Here is a 23,274-nt window from a genome sequence, read left to right on the forward strand (position 1 = left end):
GTTATGTTTAGGAAATAGGATTGTTTATTGCAACCAACTGTGACTGTTTAACACAAATTCATTGCTTGAAACAAAAGTATTTATATTCAACCTCTCATTCTGAGAAAGTATATTTTTACCCCCCTTGTGGTTCTAAAAATAAAACAAGCATATATTTTATATATACAAATCATTGGCCTAGAGTTCAGTTATTGAGTGTGTGAAACCATTTGCTGACTGAGTGTGTACAATAAATGCTTTACACTGTCCTCTGGTACTGCCTTACTGCTCGACCAAGCTACCACTTTTGAGAGTAAGGTCATACCTAACTTTGACCTCTATCAGCCTCTGGGGGACTGTGGACTCTGTACACCCTGTACCTATTAGGGAACAGTATATACAGAGCCACTTTCTCACATTGGTGGATCAGCGGTGGGATACAAACTTGCATTTGTTGGACTACTTGGTTACCATCTGATCACACGACAGAACTCTTAAAAATTGCCTTTAGAATTCTGATTGGTTTTTTCAAAATTACTAAAAGTCTTGCTAGGGCCTTGCTTAAGTCCAATTAGAATTTTAGAAAAATAAAAGTCACTATAGTCAGGGTAGAGGGTTAGAACTGTCAGGTTAGAATGTCTCAAACAAACCCAGCTATTAGTGATAATAATAACATGGACCTGGTGGAGGAGCTCGACCTCACACCTTACTTACACTTGTCTTTCAAGGAATTGAGGTCCTTATGTAAACTCAAAAATTTACAAATGGGTCAGCATCCATCCAAACAAGGGCTCCAGGAGCTCCTGGCTGAGTATGCTAAAGACCACCCATCTGAACATGGTGATGGCCAGTCAGATGAGGAAAGGGAAACAGGGGAGGAGGACAGCAACCTCCCCATACTATTCCCTAGGGAGGAGATGGCACCCATACCCTCCAACTCAAGACATAGCATCTGGGCACCTAGAGACCACACAGGTGGCTCTGGTCCCAGAGACAACACTGGGGGACCCCCCAGTGAAGAGGACAGCCTTGTGAGGCTGGCCAAAAGAATAGATCTAGAGTCCAGGCTCCTGGCTCTAGAAAAGGAAAGGAGAGAGATGGGTTTAGCACCCATCAATGGTGGCAGCAATAATAAAAACAAGGATAGGGAGGAAACTTCTGACCTTAAAATCCCCAAAGGGATTGTCCCTAAATTTGAGGAAGGTGATGATATCACCAAATGGTTCACAGCCTTTGAGAGGGCTTGTGATATCAGGAAAGTAAAGAAACCTCTCTGGGGGGCACTCCTGTGGGAACTGTTCTCTGGTAACTGCAGGGACAGGCTCCTGACTCTCTCTGGGCCAGAAGCAGGATCCTATGACCTCATGAAGAAAGCTCTGATTGAGGGATTTGGATTCACCACTGAGGAGTATAGAATTAGATTCAGGGGGGCTCACAAAACCCAGACCCAGTCCTGGATTGATTTTGTAGATTTCTCAGTGAAGACACTGGATGGTTGGTTAGCTGGACATGGTGTGCAGGATTTTACTGGATTGTACAATTTATTCATGAAGGAACATATTTTGAGTAACTGCACAAATGAAAAGTTGCATCAGCATTTGGTAGACCTAGGTCTAATTTCTCCCCAAGAATTGGGAAAGAAGGCAGACCACTGGGTCAAGACTAGGGTGACCAAGACAACCACTGGGGGTGACCAAAAGAAGGTGGTCACAAAACCTCCCCAGGGGAAAGGTGGTGAGAATCCCCAAGATAAAAAGTCTGAGTCTTCCAAAGGGCCCCAAAAACCTGTTCAGGTGGGTGGGACCCAAACTACTCCCTATGTGCCCCAACCATATAGGGGGAAGAACTTTGATCCCTTAAAGGCCTGGTGTAATACCTGTAAGAAGCAGGGACACCTAACTGTATCTTGCCCCCAAAACAAAGCCCCTAAGGCACCCAGTACAGCCACTCCTGGGGCAGCAAGTATACAAATGGGATCAGAGGTGTACCCTGAGCAAATCTGGGAACACACTGAAGCAAGTTTAGTCTCCTTGGGAGAAGTGGAGTTTGCCACTGTGGCTGTGTGGCCCCCCAACTTAAAGAAATACTTACAGTACCCCTGGGTAAATGGAACTAGGGTAGAAGCTCTGAGAGATACAGGTGCCAGTGTCACTATGGTGAAAGACACACTGGTTTCCCCTGAGCAATACTTGATTGGGAAGTCTTACCCAGTCACCAACGCTGACAGTGTCACCACTAGTCATCCCATGGCCATGGTAACATTAGGCTGGGGGGGAAGGGGTTACTGGCCTGAAACAGGTAGTGGTCTCTCCAAAGTTGCCAGCTGCATGCCTGCTTGGAAATGATCTGGAAACCTCAGCCTGGGCTGAAGTTGAGTTAAAGGCCCATGCAGCCATGCTGGGCATCCCTGAATTGGTGTGTGTGCAAACCAGAGCACAGAGCAAGAGGAAGGGTGAAAAAGTAGGTTTGGAGCCTGGAATAATGGCCCAACCAACCAAGAGGAAGGGCAAGGAGACTGGGGGACCAGCTTCTATACAGCCAAACACTCAGAACCCCTCTCCCCCTGGAGAGGATGTAGATACCCCTGAGGGAACTGAGTCCATGGAGCTTGACCCTTACCAGGTTGAACTCTTGGGCCCAGGGGGACCCTCTAGGGAAGAGCTGTGCCAGGGCCAGCGAGACTGTCCCACTCTTGAAAGCCTGAGACAACAAGCTGCTTCAGAAGCCAGGGGAGATGTCAGTGGTACCCACAGAGCTTATTGGGAAGAGGGATTACTGTATGCTGAGGCAAGAGACCCCACTCCTGGAGCCACCAGGGGGGTGGTAGTGCCACAGAAGTACAGGGAGTTCCTCCTAACTTTGGCTCATGACATCCCCCTAGCTGGACATCTGGGGCAATCCAAAACTTGGGAAAGGTTAGTGAGTCACTTTTACTGGCCCCAGATGCACCAAAAAGTGAAGGAGTTTGTCAGCTCCTGTGTTACCTGTCAGGCCAGTGGCAAGACAGGTGGCCACCCAAAGGCCCCCCTCATTCCACTACCAGTGGTGGGGGTCCCCTTTGAAAGGGTAGGTGTGGACATTGTGGGTCCACTTGAACCTCCCACAGCCTCAGGGAACAAATTCATTCTTGTAGTAGTGGATCATGCTACTAGGTACCCTGAAGCAATTCCACTTAGGACTACTACAGCTCCTGCAGTAGCCAAGGCCCTCCTGGGTGTCTTCACCAGGGTGGGTTTTCCTAAGGAGGTGGTTTCAGACAGAGGTTCCAACTTCATGTCTGCTTACCTAACACACATGTGGAAAGAGTGTGGAGTGCAGTACAAGTTTACTACGCCCTACCACCCACAAACCAATGGCCTTGTTGAGAGGTTCAACAAGACATTGAAGGGTATGATCATGGGACTCCCTGAGAAACTCAAAAGGAGGTGGGATGTCCTGTTACCATGCTTGCTTTTCGCTTACAGGGAAGTGCCACAGAAGGGAGTAGGTTTCTCACCCTTTGAACTTCTGTTTGGTCATCCTGTAAGGGGACCACTATGTCTTGTAAAAGAGGGCTGGGAGAGGCCTCTTCAGGAACCCAAACAAGACATAGTGGACTATGTGCTTGGCCTAAGGTCCAGAATGGCTGAGTATATGGAAAAGGCATCCAAGAACCTTGAGGCCAGCCAGGAGCTCCAGAAGCACTGGTATGACCAAAAAGCTGCACTGGTTGAATTTCAACCAGGGCAACAGGTGTGGGTTTTGGAGCCAGTGGCACCAAGGGCTCTCCAAGACAAATGGAGTGGCCCTTACCCTATCCTAGAGAGAAAGAGTGAGGTCACCTATCTAGTTGACCTGGGCACTAGCAGGACACCCAAAAGGGTCATCCATGTGAACCGCCTTAAACTCTACAATGATAGGGCTGACATCACCATGCTGATGGTGACTGATGAAGAACAGGAAGCAGAGAGTGAGCCACTCCCTGACCTCCTATCCTACAGCCCAAAAGATGGGTCAGTAGATGGTGTGATTTTCTCAGACACCCTCTCTGCCCAACAGCAGACTGACTGCAAGCAAGTCTTGCAACAATATGCTAGCCTCTTTTCCCCGACCCCTGGTCTGACAAGGTGGTGTACCCATGATGTGGACACTGGTGACAGTGCACCTGTCAAGAACAAAATCTATCGACAGTCAGATCAAGTCAAGGAAAGCATCAAAGCTGAGGTCAGCAAGATGCTGGAGTTAGGGGTCATTGAGCCTTCAGAGAGCCCCTGGGCTAGCCCAGTGGTTCTGGTCCCCAAACCTCATCAACAGGGTGAAAAGAAAGAGATGAGGTTCTGTGTGGACTATAGAGGGCTCAACTCTGTCACCAAGACAGATGCTCACCCTATCCCAAGAGCAGATGAACTGATAGACAAATTGGGGGCTGCCAAATTTCTCAGTACCTTTGACTTAACTGCAGGGTACTGGCAGATTGGCATGGCCCCAGGAGCAAAAGAAAAAACAGCATTCTCCACCCCTGATGGGCATTATCAGTTTACTGTGATGCCCTTTGGGTTAAAGAATGCCCCTGCCACCTTCCAGAGGTTGGTGAACCATGTCCTGGCTGGGTTGGAGTCCTTTAGTGCAGCTTATCTTGATGATATTGCTGTCTTTAGCTCCACCTGGCAGGATCACCTAATCCACCTTGGGAAGGTTTTAGAGGCTCTGCAGAGCGCAGGTCTCACTATCAAGGCATCCAAATGCCAGATAGGGCAGGGCACTGTGGTGTACTTGGGCCACCTTGTAGGTGGAGGCCAGGTACAGCCCTTACAACCCAAAATCCAGGCCATCATGGACTGGATAGCTCCAACAACCCAGACTCAAGTCAGGGCATTCCTTGGCTTGACTGGGTACTACAGGAGGTTTGTGAAGGGGTATGGGTCCATTGTGACCCCCCTCACAGAACTCACCTCCAAGAAAATGCCCAAGAAAGTTAACTGGACAGTTAGTTGTCAAAAGGCTTTTGACACCCTAAAAGAAGCAATGTGCTCAGCACCAATTCTAAAAGCTCCAGATTATGCCAAGCAGTTCATAGTGCAGACTGATGCCTCTGAGCTAGGGATAGGAGCGGTCCTATCCCAGACCAATGATGAAGGCCAAGACCAACCTGTTGCTTTTATAAGCAGAAGACTACTCCCTAGAGAGCAGCGTTGGAGTGCCATTGAGAGGGAGGCCTTTGCTGTGGTTTGGTCCCTGAAGAAGCTGAGGCCATACTTGTTTGGCACTCACTTCCTAGTTCAAACTGACCACAGACCTCTCAGATGGCTAATGCAGATGAAAGGGGAAAATCCAAAACTACTGAGGTGGTCCATCTCCCTACAGGGAATGGACTTTGAAGTGGAACACAGACCAGGGACTGCCCATGCCAATGCAGATGGACTTTCCAGGTTCTTCCACTTAGACAATGAAGACTCCATAGGACAAGGTTAGTCTCATCACCTTTCGTTTGGGGGGGGGGTTGTGTGAGAAAGTGCCATCTTTCTTGCATGGTATGCCCCCACTTTTTGCTAAATTGCTGAATGTACTTCGATTGAGTGTACCCTGGGTTCCTGCCAATCAGGTGCCCAGGGCCTATGTTCCTTCCTTAAACCACACAAACCCCAAATTGGCAAACCCTAGCCACATGTCAGCCCCTAGTAAATGGTACCCTAGGTACCCAGGGCCTTGTGACCAGGGAAGGCCTCTAAGGGCTGCAGCACTCATTGTGCCACCCTCAGAGGCCCTGTACCCTTACACACACACACTGCCCTTGCAGGCTGAGTGTCTGGGTGCAGGACAAAACAAAGAGTCGACATGGCACACATCACTGTGTACTATGCCCATCACCTACACTGCCAAGGCATATGTCAGCCACCCCTCTAGCTGGGTGCATTACGCCTATGGTGTGGGCACAGGAGCAGGAGCCCTGTGCCCCTACAGTACCCAGGTCCATTCCTGGGCACTGTAAGTGCAGTGCTGTCATTTAAGAATACATGGTGCTGAGAGCTTGTCAAACACGAGCTCCACAGCACCATATTGGCAACACTGAAGCCTGGGAAGTTTGGTATCAAACTTCTCAGCACATTGAACCCACACTGATGCCAGTGTAGGATTTAATGTACTAAGCACCCCAGAGGGCATCTTAGAAGATGCCCCCTTACAGCTAACTTGCAATCCACGTCTGCTCTGAGGCTGCCCAGGCTGCCACACAGCAGACACGTTGCTGGACCCCTGGGTGGGAGAGCCCCTGCTCTCCCGGGCCTGCAACAATGCACATCCTGGGTGAGGTGAGAAATCTCCTCCCCCAGGATGAGCAAAGGGAAGCTTCAAAGGCATGCCGCCAGTTGGAGTTTCCCCAGGCCACTGCAACCCCCCACTCTGGCGGGAAGCTTGGCCGGAAACCCCATACAAGGACAGGGGATGTGCCAGCCTGCCCACCCCACCCCTCAGGTGGGGGAGGCGAGGTGAAGCACATCTCCGGGCTCTCGCCATCTTGAAGATGGGAGGCCCTACCCTATCAGGATCAGGCTACTGCCCCCCTCCCACAGGAGAGAGGCAGGATAGGGGGTGTACCCACCCCAGGACAAGGACCCATTGGTCCCTGGCCTTCACCTACCTGTAACGCCCCTAAATCTAGTATTTAGGGGCCCCCTGAACCTTCCTTCCTCAGATTCCAGATAGAAAAACGACAAGAAGAGCAAGAAGAACAAAGACCTGCCCTGCAGCTGCTAAAAAGAGAAGAAGACACCAACTGCTTTGGCCCCAGCCCTACCGGCCTGTCGACTCTCGAACCTGCACCAGCGCGGCATCCCACGTGGCCAGCAACCTCACCAACCCCGGAGGACCTGGCTACCTTTTAGCTCTAAGCCCCTGGGACTCCCACGAGTAGAGGCTCTACTCAAGAAACCTACTTGCTATCCCTGGCACCAGCCCGGGACCGCGGACCCAACACCCTCTGCACCAGCCAAGCCTGGCCAGTGCCGGAGTGGACAAAGACCCAGAGGACGACCCCACGGCGACTGTGACCCAGAGTCCGGCACCCAAGGACCCCCCTCGACATCCCGGAAGAAGCCTGCAGCCTCAGAACCAAGTGCCACCCCAGCCGCGATCAACCAGAGGGTAAGATTCCCGACGTCAAAAGGCACCCCTGCACCCGGCGCCCTGCGACCCCCTGTGCCCAATCCCGGGGTACCCACCTAACCTACAACTACCCAACTTACCTCTCGAAGTGGTGGTGGCACCTGAAACATCCTCGTCCCCGAGCCTGCAGCCTCTTTCCAAACCGGAACATTCCCATTGATTTCCATTGAGCGCCCTAAGGCTCAAAAGCACCCTGCACCCAGCCGCCCGAGTGGCCCTGGCAGTGCCCTCTCTACACTAACCTACTTCCCCACTTGCCCTGAGTAAGTGACCAGGAGCCCAGCTCCCACAGCCGCGTGGCTTGCCAGACAGCAGCCACCAACCAAGGCCCCCCTATCCCTCATAGGATAACATTGGGCCCAACTCTCTCTGCACCCGGCCGTCCTGAAACCGCTGAGGGTGAACCAACTGTACCTACCTGACACTGGGGGACCCCTGAGTCCATGCCCGGAATTTCAACACTACCAGTCGAATACTTACCCTTAAACCGCTAACTTCATTTTCCTCATAGGGTAACATTGACTGGCTTTTTCTTCAAAAATCTTCTAAGTGTGAACTTTTCAAAACTGCAAAAATTCACCAAAAATCAGCCAAGTGACAAAAACGAATTTACTCACCTGCTCCTAGGTGAGCTCCCAGTGCTGGATCTTGGTGCCCAGCCCTGACTCTGAAAAGTGTTCACAACTATACTTACTTCTAACTCATTTTTCTCCCATAGGAAACCATTGTCTGCTTTTCTGTGAAATTTCGTCTAAGTGTCTACTTTTGCAAATTTGAAATATTCTTTTAAAATCGTACCATTTCTGCAAACGAAATTACTTACCTGCTTTTGATAAGGACCCCAGTCCTGGGTCTAGGCACCCAGTCCTGGATTACTAAAGTAACGATAAAGTACTCTACCTGCAATTTGAATTTCTTGCCATAGAGATCCATTGAATGTTTTCTGTGAAATATTTTCTAAGTGCTAACTTTTGAAATAGCTAAATATTATTTAAAAATCATTACAGTTATTAAGTCGACTTTCATCACTTGATTCTGAATACTGACCCCAGGCTGGTTCTAGGATCCAGACCTGGAATTCCAAAAGTAATCTGAAAAGTAATTTATTACAAATAACCTGAATTTACCATTGAGCTCAATGCATTGTTATGTTTAGGAAATAGGATTGTTTATTGCAACCAACTGTGACTGTTTAACACAAATTCATTGCTTGAAACAAAAGTATTTATATTCAACCTCTCATTCTGAGAAAGTATATTTTTACCCCCCTTGTGGTTCTAAAAATAAAACAAGCATATATTTTATATATACAAATCATTGGCCTAGAGTTCAGTTATTGAGTGTGTGAAACCATTTGCTGACTGAGTGTGTACAATAAATGCTTTACACTGTCCTCTGGTACTGCCTTACTGCTCGACCAAGCTACCACTTTTGAGAGTAAGGTCATACCTAACTTTGACCTCTATCAGCCTCTGGGGGACTGTGGACTCTGTACACCCTGTACCTATTAGGGAACAGTATATACAGAGCCACTTTCTCACATTGGTGGATCAGCGGTGGGATACAAACTTGCATTTGTTGGACTACTTGGTTACCATCTGATCACACGACAGAACTCTTAAAAATTGCCTTTAGAATTCTGATTGGTTTTTTCAAAATTACTAAAAGTCTTGCTAGGGCCTTGCTTAAGTCCAATTAGAATTTTAGAAAAATAAAAGTCACTATAGTCAGGGTAGAGGGTTAGAACTGTCAGGTTAGAATGTCTCAAACAAACCCAGCTATTAGTGATAATAATAACATGGACCTGGTGGAGGAGCTCGACCTCACACCTTACTTACACTTGTCTTTCAAGGAATTGAGGTCCTTATGTAAACTCAAAAATTTACAAATGGGTCAGCATCCATCCAAACAAGGGCTCCAGGAGCTCCTGGCTGAGTATGCTAAAGACCACCCATCTGAACATGGTGATGGCCAGTCAGATGAGGAAAGGGAAACAGGGGAGGAGGACAGCAACCTCCCCATACTATTCCCTAGGGAGGAGATGGCACCCATACCCTCCAACTCAAGACATAGCATCTGGGCACCTAGAGACCACACAGGTGGCTCTGGTCCCAGAGACAACACTGGGGGACCCCCCAGTGAAGAGGACAGCCTTGTGAGGCTGGCCAAAAGAATAGATCTAGAGTCCAGGCTCCTGGCTCTAGAAAAGGAAAGGAGAGAGATGGGTTTAGCACCCATCAATGGTGGCAGCAATAATAAAAACAAGGATAGGGAGGAAACTTCTGACCTTAAAATCCCCAAAGGGATTGTCCCTAAATTTGAGGAAGGTGATGATATCACCAAATGGTTCACAGCCTTTGAGAGGGCTTGTGATATCAGGAAAGTAAAGAAACCTCTCTGGGGGGCACTCCTGTGGGAACTGTTCTCTGGTAACTGCAGGGACAGGCTCCTGACTCTCTCTGGGCCAGAAGCAGGATCCTATGACCTCATGAAGAAAGCTCTGATTGAGGGATTTGGATTCACCACTGAGGAGTATAGAATTAGATTCAGGGGGGCTCACAAAACCCAGACCCAGTCCTGGATTGATTTTGTAGATTTCTCAGTGAAGACACTGGATGGTTGGTTAGCTGGACATGGTGTGCAGGATTTTACTGGATTGTACAATTTATTCATGAAGGAACATATTTTGAGTAACTGCACAAATGAAAAGTTGCATCAGCATTTGGTAGACCTAGGTCTAATTTCTCCCCAAGAATTGGGAAAGAAGGCAGACCACTGGGTCAAGACTAGGGTGACCAAGACAACCACTGGGGGTGACCAAAAGAAGGTGGTCACAAAACCTCCCCAGGGGAAAGGTGGTGAGAATCCCCAAGATAAAAAGTCTGAGTCTTCCAAAGGGCCCCAAAAACCTGTTCAGGTGGGTGGGACCCAAACTACTCCCTATGTGCCCCAACCATATAGGGGGAAGAACTTTGATCCCTTAAAGGCCTGGTGTAATACCTGTAAGAAGCAGGGACACCTAACTGTATCTTGCCCCCAAAACAAAGCCCCTAAGGCACCCAGTACAGCCACTCCTGGGGCAGCAAGTATACAAATGGGATCAGAGGTGTACCCTGAGCAAATCTGGGAACACACTGAAGCAAGTTTAGTCTCCTTGGGAGAAGTGGAGTTTGCCACTGTGGCTGTGTGGCCCCCCAACTTAAAGAAATACTTACAGTACCCCTGGGTAAATGGAACTAGGGTAGAAGCTCTGAGGGATACAGGTGCCAGTGTCACTATGGTGAAAGACACACTGGTTTCCCCTGAGCAATACTTGATTGGGAAGTCTTACCCAGTCACCAACGCTGACAGTGTCACCACTAGTCATCCCATGGCCATGGTAACATTAGGCTGGGGGGGAAGGGGTTACTGGCCTGAAACAGGTAGTGGTCTCTCCAAAGTTGCCAGCTGCATGCCTGCTTGGAAATGATCTGGAAACCTCAGCCTGGGCTGAAGTTGAGTTAAAGGCCCATGCAGCCATGCTGGGCATCCCTGAATTGGTGTGTGTGCAAACCAGAGCACAGAGCAAGAGGAAGGGTGAAAAAGTAGGTTTGGAGCCTGGAATAATGGCCCAACCAACCAAGAGGAAGGGCAAGGAGACTGGGGGACCAGCTTCTATACAGCCAAACACTCAGAACCCCTCTCCCCCTGGAGAGGATGTAGATACCCCTGAGGGAACTGAGTCCATGGAGCTTGACCCTTACCAGGTTGAACTCTTGGGCCCAGGGGGACCCTCTAGGGAAGAGCTGTGCCAGGGCCAGCGAGACTGTCCCACTCTTGAAAGCCTGAGACAACAAGCTGCTTCAGAAGCCAGGGGAGATGTCAGTGGTACCCACAGAGCTTATTGGGAAGAGGGATTACTGTATGCTGAGGCAAGAGACCCCACTCCTGGAGCCACCAGGGGGGTGGTAGTGCCACAGAAGTACAGGGAGTTCCTCCTAACTTTGGCTCATGACATCCCCCTAGCTGGACATCTGGGGCAATCCAAAACTTGGGAAAGGTTAGTGAGTCACTTTTACTGGCCCCAGATGCACCAAAAAGTGAAGGAGTTTGTCAGCTCCTGTGTTACCTGTCAGGCCAGTGGCAAGACAGGTGGCCACCCAAAGGCCCCCCTCATTCCACTACCAGTGGTGGGGGTCCCCTTTGAAAGGGTAGGTGTGGACATTGTGGGTCCACTTGAACCTCCCACAGCCTCAGGGAACAAATTCATTCTAGTAGTAGTGGATCATGCTACTAGGTACCCTGAAGCAATTCCACTTAGGACTACTACAGCTCCTGCAGTAGCCAAGGCCCTCCTGGGTGTCTTCACCAGGGTGGGTTTTCCTAAGGAGGTGGTTTCAGACAGAGGTTCCAACTTCATGTCTGCTTACCTAACACACATGTGGAAAGAGTGTGGAGTGCAGTACAAGTTTACTACGCCCTACCACCCACAAACCAATGGCCTTGTTGAGAGGTTCAACAAGACATTGAAGGGTATGATCATGGGACTCCCTGAGAAACTCAAAAGGAGGTGGGATGTCCTGTTACCATGCTTGCTTTTCGCTTACAGGGAAGTGCCACAGAAGGGAGTAGGTTTCTCACCCTTTGAACTTCTGTTTGGTCATCCTGTAAGGGGACCACTATGTCTTGTAAAAGAGGGCTGGGAGAGGCCTCTTCAGGAACCCAAACAAGACATAGTGGACTATGTGCTTGGCCTAAGGTCCAGAATGGCTGAGTATATGGAAAAGGCATCCAAGAACCTTGAGGCCAGCCAGGAGCTCCAGAAGCACTGGTATGACCAAAAAGCTGCACTGGTTGAATTTCAACCAGGGCAACAGGTGTGGGTTTTGGAGCCAGTGGCACCAAGGGCTCTCCAAGACAAATGGAGTGGCCCTTACCCTATCCTAGAGAGAAAGAGTGAGGTCACCTATCTAGTTGACCTGGGCACTAGCAGGACACCCAAAAGGGTCATCCATGTGAACCGCCTTAAACTCTACAATGATAGGGCTGACATCACCATGCTGATGGTGACTGATGAAGAACAGGAAGCAGAGAGTGAGCCACTCCCTGACCTCCTATCCTACAGCCCAAAAGATGGGTCAGTAGATGGTGTGATTTTCTCAGACACCCTCTCTGCCCAACAGCAGACTGACTGCAAGCAAGTCTTGCAACAATATGCTAGCCTCTTTTCCCCGACCCCTGGTCTGACAAGGTGGTGTACCCATGATGTGGACACTGGTGACAGTGCACCTGTCAAGAACAAAATCTATCGACAGTCAGATCAAGTCAAGGAAAGCATCAAAGCTGAGGTCAGCAAGATGCTGGAGTTAGGGGTCATTGAGCCTTCAGAGAGCCCCTGGGCTAGCCCAGTGGTTCTGGTCCCCAAACCTCATCAACAGGGTGAAAAGAGAGAGATGAGGTTCTGTGTGGACTATAGAGGGCTCAACTCTGTCACCAAGACAGATGCTCACCCTATCCCAAGAGCAGATGAACTGATAGACAAATTGGGGGCTGCCAAATTTCTCAGTACCTTTGACTTAACTGCAGGGTACTGGCAGATTGGCATGGCCCCAGGAGCAAAAGAAAAAACAGCATTCTCCACCCCTGATGGGCATTATCAGTTTACTGTGATGCCCTTTGGGTTAAAGAATGCCCCTGCCACCTTCCAGAGGTTGGTGAACCATGTCCTGGCTGGGTTGGAGTCCTTTAGTGCAGCTTATCTTGATGATATTGCTGTCTTTAGCTCCACCTGGCAGGATCACCTAATCCACCTTGGGAAGGTTTTAGAGGCTCTGCAGAGCGCAGGTCTCACTATCAAGGCATCCAAATGCCAGATAGGGCAGGGCACTGTGGTGTACTTGGGCCACCTTGTAGGTGGAGGCCAGGTACAGCCCTTACAACCCAAAATCCAGGCCATCATGGACTGGATAGCTCCAACAACCCAGACTCAAGTCAGGGCATTCCTTGGCTTGACTGGGTACTACAGGAGGTTTGTGAAGGGGTATGGGTCCATTGTGACCCCCCTCACAGAACTCACCTCCAAGAAAATGCCCAAGAAAGTTAACTGGACAGTTAGTTGTCAAAAGGCTTTTGACACCCTAAAAGAAGCAATGTGCTCAGCACCAATTCTAAAAGCTCCAGATTATGCCAAGCAGTTCATAGTGCAGACTGATGCCTCTGAGCTAGGGATAGGAGCGGTCCTATCCCAGACCAATGATGAAGGCCAAGACCAACCTGTTGCTTTTATAAGCAGAAGACTACTCCCTAGAGAGCAGCGTTGGAGTGCCATTGAGAGGGAGGCCTTTGCTGTGGTTTGGTCCCTGAAGAAGCTGAGGCCATACTTGTTTGGCACTCACTTCCTAGTTCAAACTGACCACAGACCTCTCAGATGGCTAATGCAGATGAAAGGGGAAAATCCAAAACTACTGAGGTGGTCCATCTCCCTACAGGGAATGGACTTTGAAGTGGAACACAGACCAGGGACTGCCCATGCCAATGCAGATGGACTTTCCAGGTTCTTCCACTTAGACAATGAAGACTCCATAGGACAAGGTTAGTCTCATCACCTTTCGTTTGGGGGGGGGGGTTGTGTGAGAAAGTGCCATCTTTCTTGCATGGTATGCCCCCACTTTTTGCTAAATTGCTGAATGTACTTCGATTGAGTGTACCCTGGGTTCCTGCCAATCAGGTGCCCAGGGCCTATGTTCCTTCCTTAAACCACACAAACCCCAAATTGGCAAACCCTAGCCACATGTCAGCCCCTAGTAAATGGTACCCTAGGTACCCAGGGCCTTGTGACCAGGGAAGGCCTCTAAGGGCTGCAGCACTCATTGTGCCACCCTCAGAGGCCCTGTACCCTTACACACACACACTGCCCTTGCAGGCTGAGTGTCTGGGTGCAGGACAAAACAAAGAGTCGACATGGCACACATCACTGTGTACTATGCCCATCACCTACACTGCCAAGGCATATGTCAGCCACCCCTCTAGCTGGGTGCATTACGCCTATGGTGTGGGCACAGGAGCAGGAGCCCTGTGCCCCTACAGTACCCAGGTCCATTCCTGGGCACTGTAAGTGCAGTGCTGTCATTTAAGAATACATGGTGCTGAGAGCTTGTCAAACACGAGCTCCACAGCACCATATTGGCAACACTGAAGCCTGGGAAGTTTGGTATCAAACTTCTCAGCACATTGAACCCACACTGATGCCAGTGTAGGATTTAATGTACTAAGCACCCCAGAGGGCATCTTAGAAGATGCCCCCTTACAGCTAACTTGCAATCCACGTCTGCTCTGAGGCTGCCCAGGCTGCCACACAGCAGACACGTTGCTGGACCCCTGGGTGGGAGAGCCCCTGCTCTCCCGGGCCTGCAACAATGCACATCCTGGGTGAGGTGAGAAATCTCCTCCCCCAGGATGAGCAAAGGGAAGCTTCAAAGGCATGCCGCCAGTTGGAGTTTCCCCAGGCCACTGCAACCCCCCACTCTGGCGGGAAGCTTGGCCGGAAACCCCATACAAGGACAGGGGATGTGCCAGCCTGCCCACCCCACCCCTCAGGTGGGGGAGGCGAGGTGAAGCACATCTCCGGGCTCTCGCCATCTTGAAGATGGGAGGCCCTACCCTATCAGGATCAGGCTACTGCCCCCCCTCCCACAGGAGAGAGGCAGGATAGGGGGTGTACCCACCCCAGGACAAGGACCCATTGGTCCCTGGCCTTCACCTACCTGTAACGCCCCTAAATCTAGTATTTAGGGGCCCCCTGAACCTTCCTTCCTCAGATTCCAGATAGAAAAACGACAAGAAGAGCAAGAAGAACAAAGACCTGCCCTGCAGCTGCTAAAAAGAGAAGAAGACACCAACTGCTTTGGCCCCAGCCCTACCGGCCTGTCGACTCTCGAACCTGCACCAGCGCGGCATCCCACGTGGCCAGCAACCTCACCAACCCCGGAGGACCTGGCTACCTTTTAGCTCTAAGCCCCTGGGACTCCCACGAGTAGAGGCTCTACTCAAGAAACCTACTTGCTATCCCTGGCACCAGCCCGGGACCGCGGACCCAACACCCTCTGCACCAGCCAAGCCTGGCCAGTGCCGGAGTGGACAAAGACCCAGAGGACGACCCCACGGCGACTGTGACCCAGAGTCCGGCACCCAAGGACCCCCCTCGACATCCCGGAAGAAGCCTGCAGCCTCAGAACCAAGTGCCACCCCAGCCGCGATCAACCAGAGGGTAAGATTCCCGACGTCAAAAGGCACCCCTGCACCCGGCGCCCTGCGACCCCCTGTGCCCAATCCCGGGGTACCCACCTAACCTACAACTACCCAACTTACCTCTCGAAGTGGTGGTGGCACCTGAAACATCCTCGTCCCCGAGCCTGCAGCCTCTTTCCAAACCGGAACATTCCCATTGATTTCCATTGAGCGCCCTAAGGCTCAAAAGCACCCTGCACCCAGCCGCCCGAGTGGCCCTGGCAGTGCCCTCTCTACACTAACCTACTTCCCCACTTGCCCTGAGTAAGTGACCAGGAGCCCAGCTCCCACAGCCGCGTGGCTTGCCAGACAGCAGCCACCAACCAAGGCCCCCCTATCCCTCATAGGATAACATTGGGCCCAACTCTCTCTGCACCCGGCCGTCCTGAAACCGCTGAGGGTGAACCAACTGTACCTACCTGACACTGGGGGACCCCTGAGTCCATGCCCGGAATTTCAACACTACCAGTCGAATACTTACCCTTAAACCGCTAACTTCATTTTCCTCATAGGGTAACATTGACTGGCTTTTTCTTCAAAAATCTTCTAAGTGTGAACTTTTCAAAACTGCAAAAATTCACCAAAAATCAGCCAAGTGACAAAAACGAATTTACTCACCTGCTCCTAGGTGAGCTCCCAGTGCTGGATCTTGGTGCCCAGCCCTGACTCTGAAAAGTGTTCACAACTATACTTACTTCTAACTCATTTTTCTCCCATAGGAAACCATTGTCTGCTTTTCTGTGAAATTTCTTCTAAGTGTCTACTTTTGCAAATTTGAAATATTCTTTTAAAATCGTACCATTTCTGCAAACGAAATTACTTACCTGCTTTTGATAAGGACCCCAGTCCTGGGTCTAGGCACCCAGTCCTGGATTACTAAAGTAACGATAAAGTACTCTACCTGCAATTTGAATTTCTTGCCATAGAGATCCATTGAATGTTTTCTGTGAAATATTTTCTAAGTGCTAACTTTTGAAATAGCTAAATATTATTTAAAAATCATTACAGTTATTAAGTCGACTTTCATCACTTGATTCTGAATACTGACCCCAGGCTGGTTCTAGGATCCAGACCTGGAATTCCAAAAGTAATCTGAAAAGTAATTTATTACAAATAACCTGAATTTACCATTGAGCTCAATGCATTGTTATGTTTAGGAAATAGGATTGTTTATTGCAACCAACTGTGACTGTTTAACACAAATTCATTGCTTGAAACAAAAGTATTTATATTCAACCTCTCATTCTGAGAAAGTATATTTTTACCCCCCTTGTGGTTCTAAAAATAAAACAAGCATATATTTTATATATACAAATCATTGGCCTAGAGTTCAGTTATTGAGTGTGTGAAACCATTTGCTGACTGAGTGTGTACAATAAATGCTTTACACTGTCCTCTGGTACTGCCTTACTGCTCGACCAAGCTACCACTTTTGAGAGTAAGGTCATACCTAACTTTGACCTCTATCAGCCTCTGGGGGACTGTGGACTCTGTACACCCTGTACCTATTAGGGAACAGTATATACAGAGCCACTTTCTCACAGGTAGGAGACGACGCTGAGGCCCTTGGGGCCAAGGAAGATAGCTTAGGCGAGGAGCTAGGCCAATCCGTCGATGCGGAGGCCGAGGGAGATAGTCTTGATAAGGCTCGGGTCGAGGGATCGCCTGCGGGCCTTACCCAAGATCGGTCGGATCGTTCTACAGCCCCGCCTGAAGGCCCGGCTTCGAACATTTAAAAAGAGCCAGAAATATCGAAAAAGACTGGAGTCGATTCCGTGAAATCGAAACCAAAACCTGCACCAGTCAAATCGAAACCGAAAGTGCAACTGGTTGAGGTCGGATCAAAGGCATTGAAACCTTCCAATCCGTCGACACAAAAGAAGGACATCGGAGGAGGACTTCGGTACCGAGAAACCAAAAAAGGACTTCGGCACCGAGAAACAAAAGAAGGCCCTCGGTCCAGAGAAGCCGCAGAGGCCTATAGCACCGAAGGTTGGGGCCCCAACGACCAGGGTCAAGGTGGTCGATCCGACTACATCAACACCGAGGAGTGCTGAGACTGCCAAAATACCCGATCAACAAGGCGTCGATCCAAAACTTCGGATCGAAGCCCCGAAGTCAGGAAAGAAACCGGAAACCGCGTCGAGGCCTGTCTCCAAAGAGCCTATCGGATCAAAAGCACCGTCGGCATTCACGTTGAAACAGGTATCGGAGTCCCTAAAGCGCATCAGGGAACGGGACACTCTCGAACCGAAAACGGGTCCCGAACCGAACAAGGTCGCCAAGGCTCACTCGGCGCCGGCACCGATAAAGTTTGGATTGCCACCACCGGAGGCACCTAAGATGTTCGACCTTAGGAAGAGTATCGAACAACCAAGAACAGTGTCCACAGAAAGAACAGATGTCGAAGACTCACAGGACCAGTTTATCGACGTAGACACTGGTAGACTGTTGTTCCGCAAGCGGAAAATTGTTCCAGAAACGGCTTTGGAATCATACAAGATTCCACTGAAAAGGAAAATGGCGTCAGGTTCGACACCAGTGCTTGTGGAACCTTACCAAGCATATGATCAGGAACCACAATCCTTTTCTCCCGCACACTCGGAAGCGGATGCAGGAGAGGGCTATAATGAGGATACCACTTATCCTGTGGATAATGACCCTGATGAACAACAGCAAGACCAGGATCAAGCATGGGGAGGCCCTAATGACCCAGGAGACCCACAAAATGCTCCGGACACTCATATTTATAATATAAAACCATCTCCCACTGAAGATACTGCTGCTTTTAACGCCCTCATTGAAAGAGCGGCTGCCAATCACGGAGTGGAACTTCATTCTGACTCTGTGGAAGAGGATTTCTTGGTGGACACGTTCTCAACATCAGAAAGAACGGTCAAGACTCTACCAATGTTAAAAGGGGTTATTAAACATGCTAAGGACATCTTTAAGGCGACAACCAGAGCACGGGTATTGAACCCGAGAATAGAAAAAACATACAAACCAGCCCCAGGAGACCCAATGTACATTAAGGGTCAATTGCCGTTGGACTCAATGGTGGTTTCTAATGCTCGCAAGAGAGCTAACTCGCAAACTACCGGTGATGCTCCTCCTCCGGACAAGGAGTCCAAAGTGCTAGAAACATCGGGAAAAAGGATAGCAGCACAAGCGGCAAACATCTGGCGCATTGCCAACACTCGGGCACTCCTGGCCAGATACGACAGGTCACACTACGATACCCTAGAAACACTGATAGAACACCTACCAGATGACTACAAAGATGGAGCGGAGCTCCTCATCAGAGAGGGACAACTCATTACAAATGCGTCCATCAAATGCGCACTAGATGCAGCTGACACTGCAGAAAGGGCAATCTGAAAGAAACACGTTAGTTAGATTCCTCACCTTAGAATATCCCCAGGCGTCAGACTGGATCCGGATGATTTTTCGTCAGCAATACCCCTTGCGCGTCGCTAGGCGTCGTCTGCGGCTCCGCGTCCGTCGTCGGAGTACTTGTACGCCGCCCTCGCGCGCTGACGTCAGTTCTTCTTTTTTCCGCGCCAGTAAGTGCAGATCCGGGAGAGCTACCCCTTTAGTCACTTTTTGACTAACTTTTTTCGATCCTTTTTGATCTTTTCTCGACTCCGTTGCCGGTGGGATGCCTGGTTTTAAAGCCTGTGCTGATTGTAGCTGCTTGATGTCGGTTACGGACCATCACTGCCGGTGTCTTTACTGCTTGGGCCTCGACCACGACGCGGAGTCGTGTTTGGAATGCAAGGCCCTGACTTCGAAGGCTAGACGGGAGCGGTCCCGTAAGCTTCTCGAGATTCGCCACTCGGCTCCGCGCCCCTCTCGATCCCGGTCCAGGAGGAGGTCCAAGGATCGGTTGCGGAGCCGCAGCCGACGTCATCATCGGTCGTCGGGATCCAAGTCTTCGGGTAAGTCGAAGCACTCCAAGAAGTCCAAGAGGCGACACCGCTCTTCAGGACTCCCCTCGCCGGTCGCGCGACTCGGCCGAGGGTCAGGGTGGTTCCACCCCCGCGGCTCCGGCGGTGCCGCAGGCGCCGCGTAAGTCCCCATACCCACCGGTCCCTGGGACTGACGCCGGCGGAAGTCAGTGCCTTCCTCTCGGCCATGAGGAGCCTGGCTCCGCCGTCGACGCCCGTTGGCGCGCCTTCGGGCCCCGCGGACCCGACTGGGCTGCCTTGCGTGCCGGCGGCTCCGGCCCCGGCGCCGTTGACGGCTCCGGCCTCGACGCCGCAAGCACCCGAGGGACCCATTCCCGAGTCCCCGCCGACGCCGGTCGACCTCGTCACGCCTCCTCCGCCGGCGTCGACACCGGTACCACCACCTCCGACGCCGACACCGACTCCGCTCGACGTCGAGCCCCAGTTCAGCCCCGCTCCGGGCCCGGCGCCGATACGGCATCGATGGACGCCGCGTTCGGCGCCGCTGGAGACACATTATGTCTATCGCCCGGCTCCGCTCCTTTCTCCTGTATACCAGGAATCGGATGATGGGGACAACTGGGAGGGATCCGAGGATCCTATGGCCGTTCAGGCTCAAATGTCACAGGACTGGGCAGATGAACTGGGGGAGGCCAGTGGCCTGGATACCTCTCCGGACACTGGATTCGTCTCTCCTCCGACTGTGGCTTCGGAGGAGGGCGCTGCTTTCTCTGTGGTGCTGCGCAAGGCGGCCGCAGCCCTTGGGCTCGAGCTGCCTGCCGTGGCTGTGAGGACTAACGTCCTTACTGAGGTGCTTCAGTCTGCAGCAAGCTCCACTGAGCCTCTGCTGCCATTCAATGAGGCCCTCACTGGCGTTCTGCGGGGCACCTGGTCCAAGCCCTCCACAGTTCCTCCTGTGGATCGGAACGTCGCCAGGCGCCACCGCCCTGCTCCAGGCGACCCCAGTTTCCTGTCCCAAAACCCTACCCCCGAGAGCCTGGTTATCCAGGCCTCTTCCTCCCAATCCTCCTTCCCGACCGCCCCGCCGGACCGGGATTCCAAGAGACTGGAACAGTTTGGCAAGAAGCTGTTCTCCTCCCTTAGTTTGGGCCTGCGGTCTTTGAACACCGCTTGTCTCTTGGACCGTTATTCCCACTCTCTGTGGGATGCGGTGGAGGACGTGCTGCCCCTGTGTCCGGAGGAGGTCCGGACACGACTTACCCAGGCTCTGGCCGATGGGAGGGATGCAGCGCGACATGCTATCCAATGTGGGCTTGACACTACGGACTCGCTGGGTAGGGCGATTTCTACCACAGTGGCGCTTAGACGTCACGCCTGGCTGCGGTCCACGTCATTTTCGGGCGATGTCCAGAGCACACTCATGGACATGCCCTTTGATGGCACTCGCCTTTTTGGCGAGAAAGCGGACCGCGCGCTGAACTGCTTTAAGGACTCCCGGGCTACGGCCAAGTCCTTGGGCCGCTCTGCCCCGCGGTTGCAAACTTCCGCCTTTCGCCCCTTTCGTGGCCAAGGAAGAGGTGCCTCCTCACGCGCGCCTAGCCACCAGCCGCAGAACCAACCTGCGCGCGGTCGCGGACGTGGTATCCGCCGAGGCGGTTCTGGAGGACGACGAGGTCAGCCCACATCCACCCCGGCAGCATCCGCCTCAAAGCCTTCCTAGTCCGAGCTTTCAGGCCCATTCCACGCCAGTGGGCGGCAGAGTTCGCCATCACCTGCTCCACTGGCGGTCCATCACATCGGACAGGTGGGTGCTGCAAATCGTCCGAAGGGGCTACTCCCTCCCCTTCGAGACGACCCCTCCAGCCATGCCACCGCAGCACCACCGTATCTCGGGGGATCATTTGAATCTTCTCCATGAGGAAGTTTCGGCTTTCTTGGCCAAGGGGGCCGTCGAGCGCGTTCCGAGCCCAGAAGTAGGTCGTGGTTGTTATTCCCACTACTTCCTGGTTCCCAAGAAGGGCAAAGGGGGCCTACGCCCTATCTTGGACCTCCGGAACGTCAATGCCTTCCTCCGGAAGGAAAGGTTCAAGATGTTGACTTTGGCTCAGGTTCTAGCTGCCCTAGACCCCGGAGACTGAATGGTAGCGTTGGACTTGCAGGATGCATATTTTCACATCCCCGTCCTGCCGACCCACCGGCGTTACCTGCGGTTCACGGTGGGCCAAGAGCACTTTCAGTTTACCGTGCTCCCCTTCGGCCTCACCAGTGCCCCTCGGGTGTTCACGAAAGTGATGGCGGTGGTCGCAGCTCATCTGCGCAGATCAGGGGTTCATCGGAGCGGTTCTCGATTCGGCGCAGTTCCGGGTCTATCCACCGGAACAGCGGGTCTGGGATATTCAGGCCCTGATTCCCATCTTTCGGCCTCTATCCTGGGTTTCGGTCAGGCTAGGGTTGCGGCTTCTGGGGCTGATGGCCTCCTGCATCCTACTAGTGCATCACGCCAGGCGACGCATGCGGGCTCTGCAGTGGGACCTGAAGTTTCAGTGGGCCCAGCATCACGGCAACCTGTCCGACCATGTCTTGATCTCGGAGGGCACTGCACAGCAGTGGCAGTGGTGGCTCACGGACCGCGATTGGGTCAAGGGCAAGAGCCTCTCCCTTCCCCAACCGGAGCATGTCGTAGTGACGGATGCGTCCCTCCTGGGATGGGGTGGCCATATGGGAGAGGCGGAGATCAGAGGCCTCTGGTCTCCGGCGGAGTCTCGTCTCCACATCAACCTGTTGGAGTTGAGAGCGATCCGACTTGCACTGAAAGCCTTCCTTCCCTCTGTCCCGGGAAGTGTCTGGCATGTGTTCACAGACAACACCACCGCCATGTGGTATTGCAACAAACCGGGCGGGGTGGGGTCGTGGATCCTTTGTCAGGAGGAGGCTCTGCGCCTCTGGACGTGGCTGGAACACCAGGGCGTCACCCTAGTGGTTCAACATCTGGCGGGCTCTCTGAACGCCAGAGCAGACGAACTCAGCCGCCGGTGCATGATGGATCACGAATGGCGTCTGAACTCCGAAGTGGCGCAAGGTCTCTTTCAGCAGTGGGGAGAGCCTTGGTTAGATCTATTCGCCACCGAAGAGAACGCGCAATGTCAGCAGTTCTGCGCGTTGGAATTTCCAAGGCGGCACTCGCTCGGCGACGCTTTTCGTCACGAGTGGAGTTGCGGTCTGTTGTATGCCTTTCCGCCTATACCACTTCTGCCCAGAGTGCTGAAGAAGATCAGGCACGACCGGGCCCAAGTCATCTTGGTGGCTCCGGATTGGGCACGAAGGTACTGGTATCCCGAGCTACTCAGTATGCTGACCGATCCTCCGATTCGTCTGCCCCTTCGGGAGGATCTTCTGTCGCAGCAGCAGGGGACGGTCCTCCACCCGAACCTGTCCAGCCTCCACGCGTGGAGATTGAGCGGCGACAGTTGATGCCATTTGATTTGCCTCCTGAAGTCTGTGATATCATTCTGGCAGCCAGGCGTCCCTCCACAAAGACGGTATACGCCTGCCGGTGGAACAAATTTGTGGCATGGTGCACAGCAAAGGCTGTGGATACCCTTTCCGCCCCTCTTTCTGAGGTTCTCCTCTTTCTTCTTTCTTTGGCCCGGCAGGGCTCTGCCCTGGGCACCCTGAAAGGTTATCTTGCTGCCATCTCTGCCTTCTTGCGGCTTCCTGATCAGCCTTCTCTTTTCAAGTCCCCTGTAGTTACACGCTTTCTAAAAGGCATTACTCACACGTTCCCTCCTGTCCCTTTTGTAATGCCTCAGTGGGACTTGAATCTTGTTCTCACATTTCTAATGTGTGTTCCCTTTGAGCCTCTTCATAATTGTCCTCTTCGTCTGCTGACGCTTAAGACTGCTTTTCTGATAGCCATCACCTCGGCTAGACGGGTGAGTGAGCTTCAGGCTTTATCTTCAAAGCCTCCTTTTCTCTCTGTTCA

The 23,274-nt window shown here is 51.8% G+C and overlaps 2 protein-coding genes across 8 annotated transcripts in view; both read left to right on the forward strand.

The window, feature by feature from the left end:
- Positions 1-23,274, forward strand: part of LOC146871232 (ATP-dependent chromatin remodeler CHD8-like) — a 2,388,691-nt gene that overhangs the window by 905,969 nt on the left and 1,459,448 nt on the right. The window lies entirely within an intron of this gene.
- The window catches only part of LOC146871235 (uncharacterized), a 63,178-nt gene that overhangs the window by 7,974 nt on the left and 31,930 nt on the right, over positions 1-23,274 (forward strand). The window lies entirely within an intron of this gene.

This window comes from Triturus cristatus, chromosome 1_1, assembly GCF_964204655.1.
Source record: "Triturus cristatus chromosome 1_1, aTriCri1.1, whole genome shotgun sequence".
In the NCBI taxonomy this organism is placed as follows: Eukaryota; Metazoa; Chordata; class Amphibia; order Caudata; family Salamandridae; genus Triturus; species Triturus cristatus.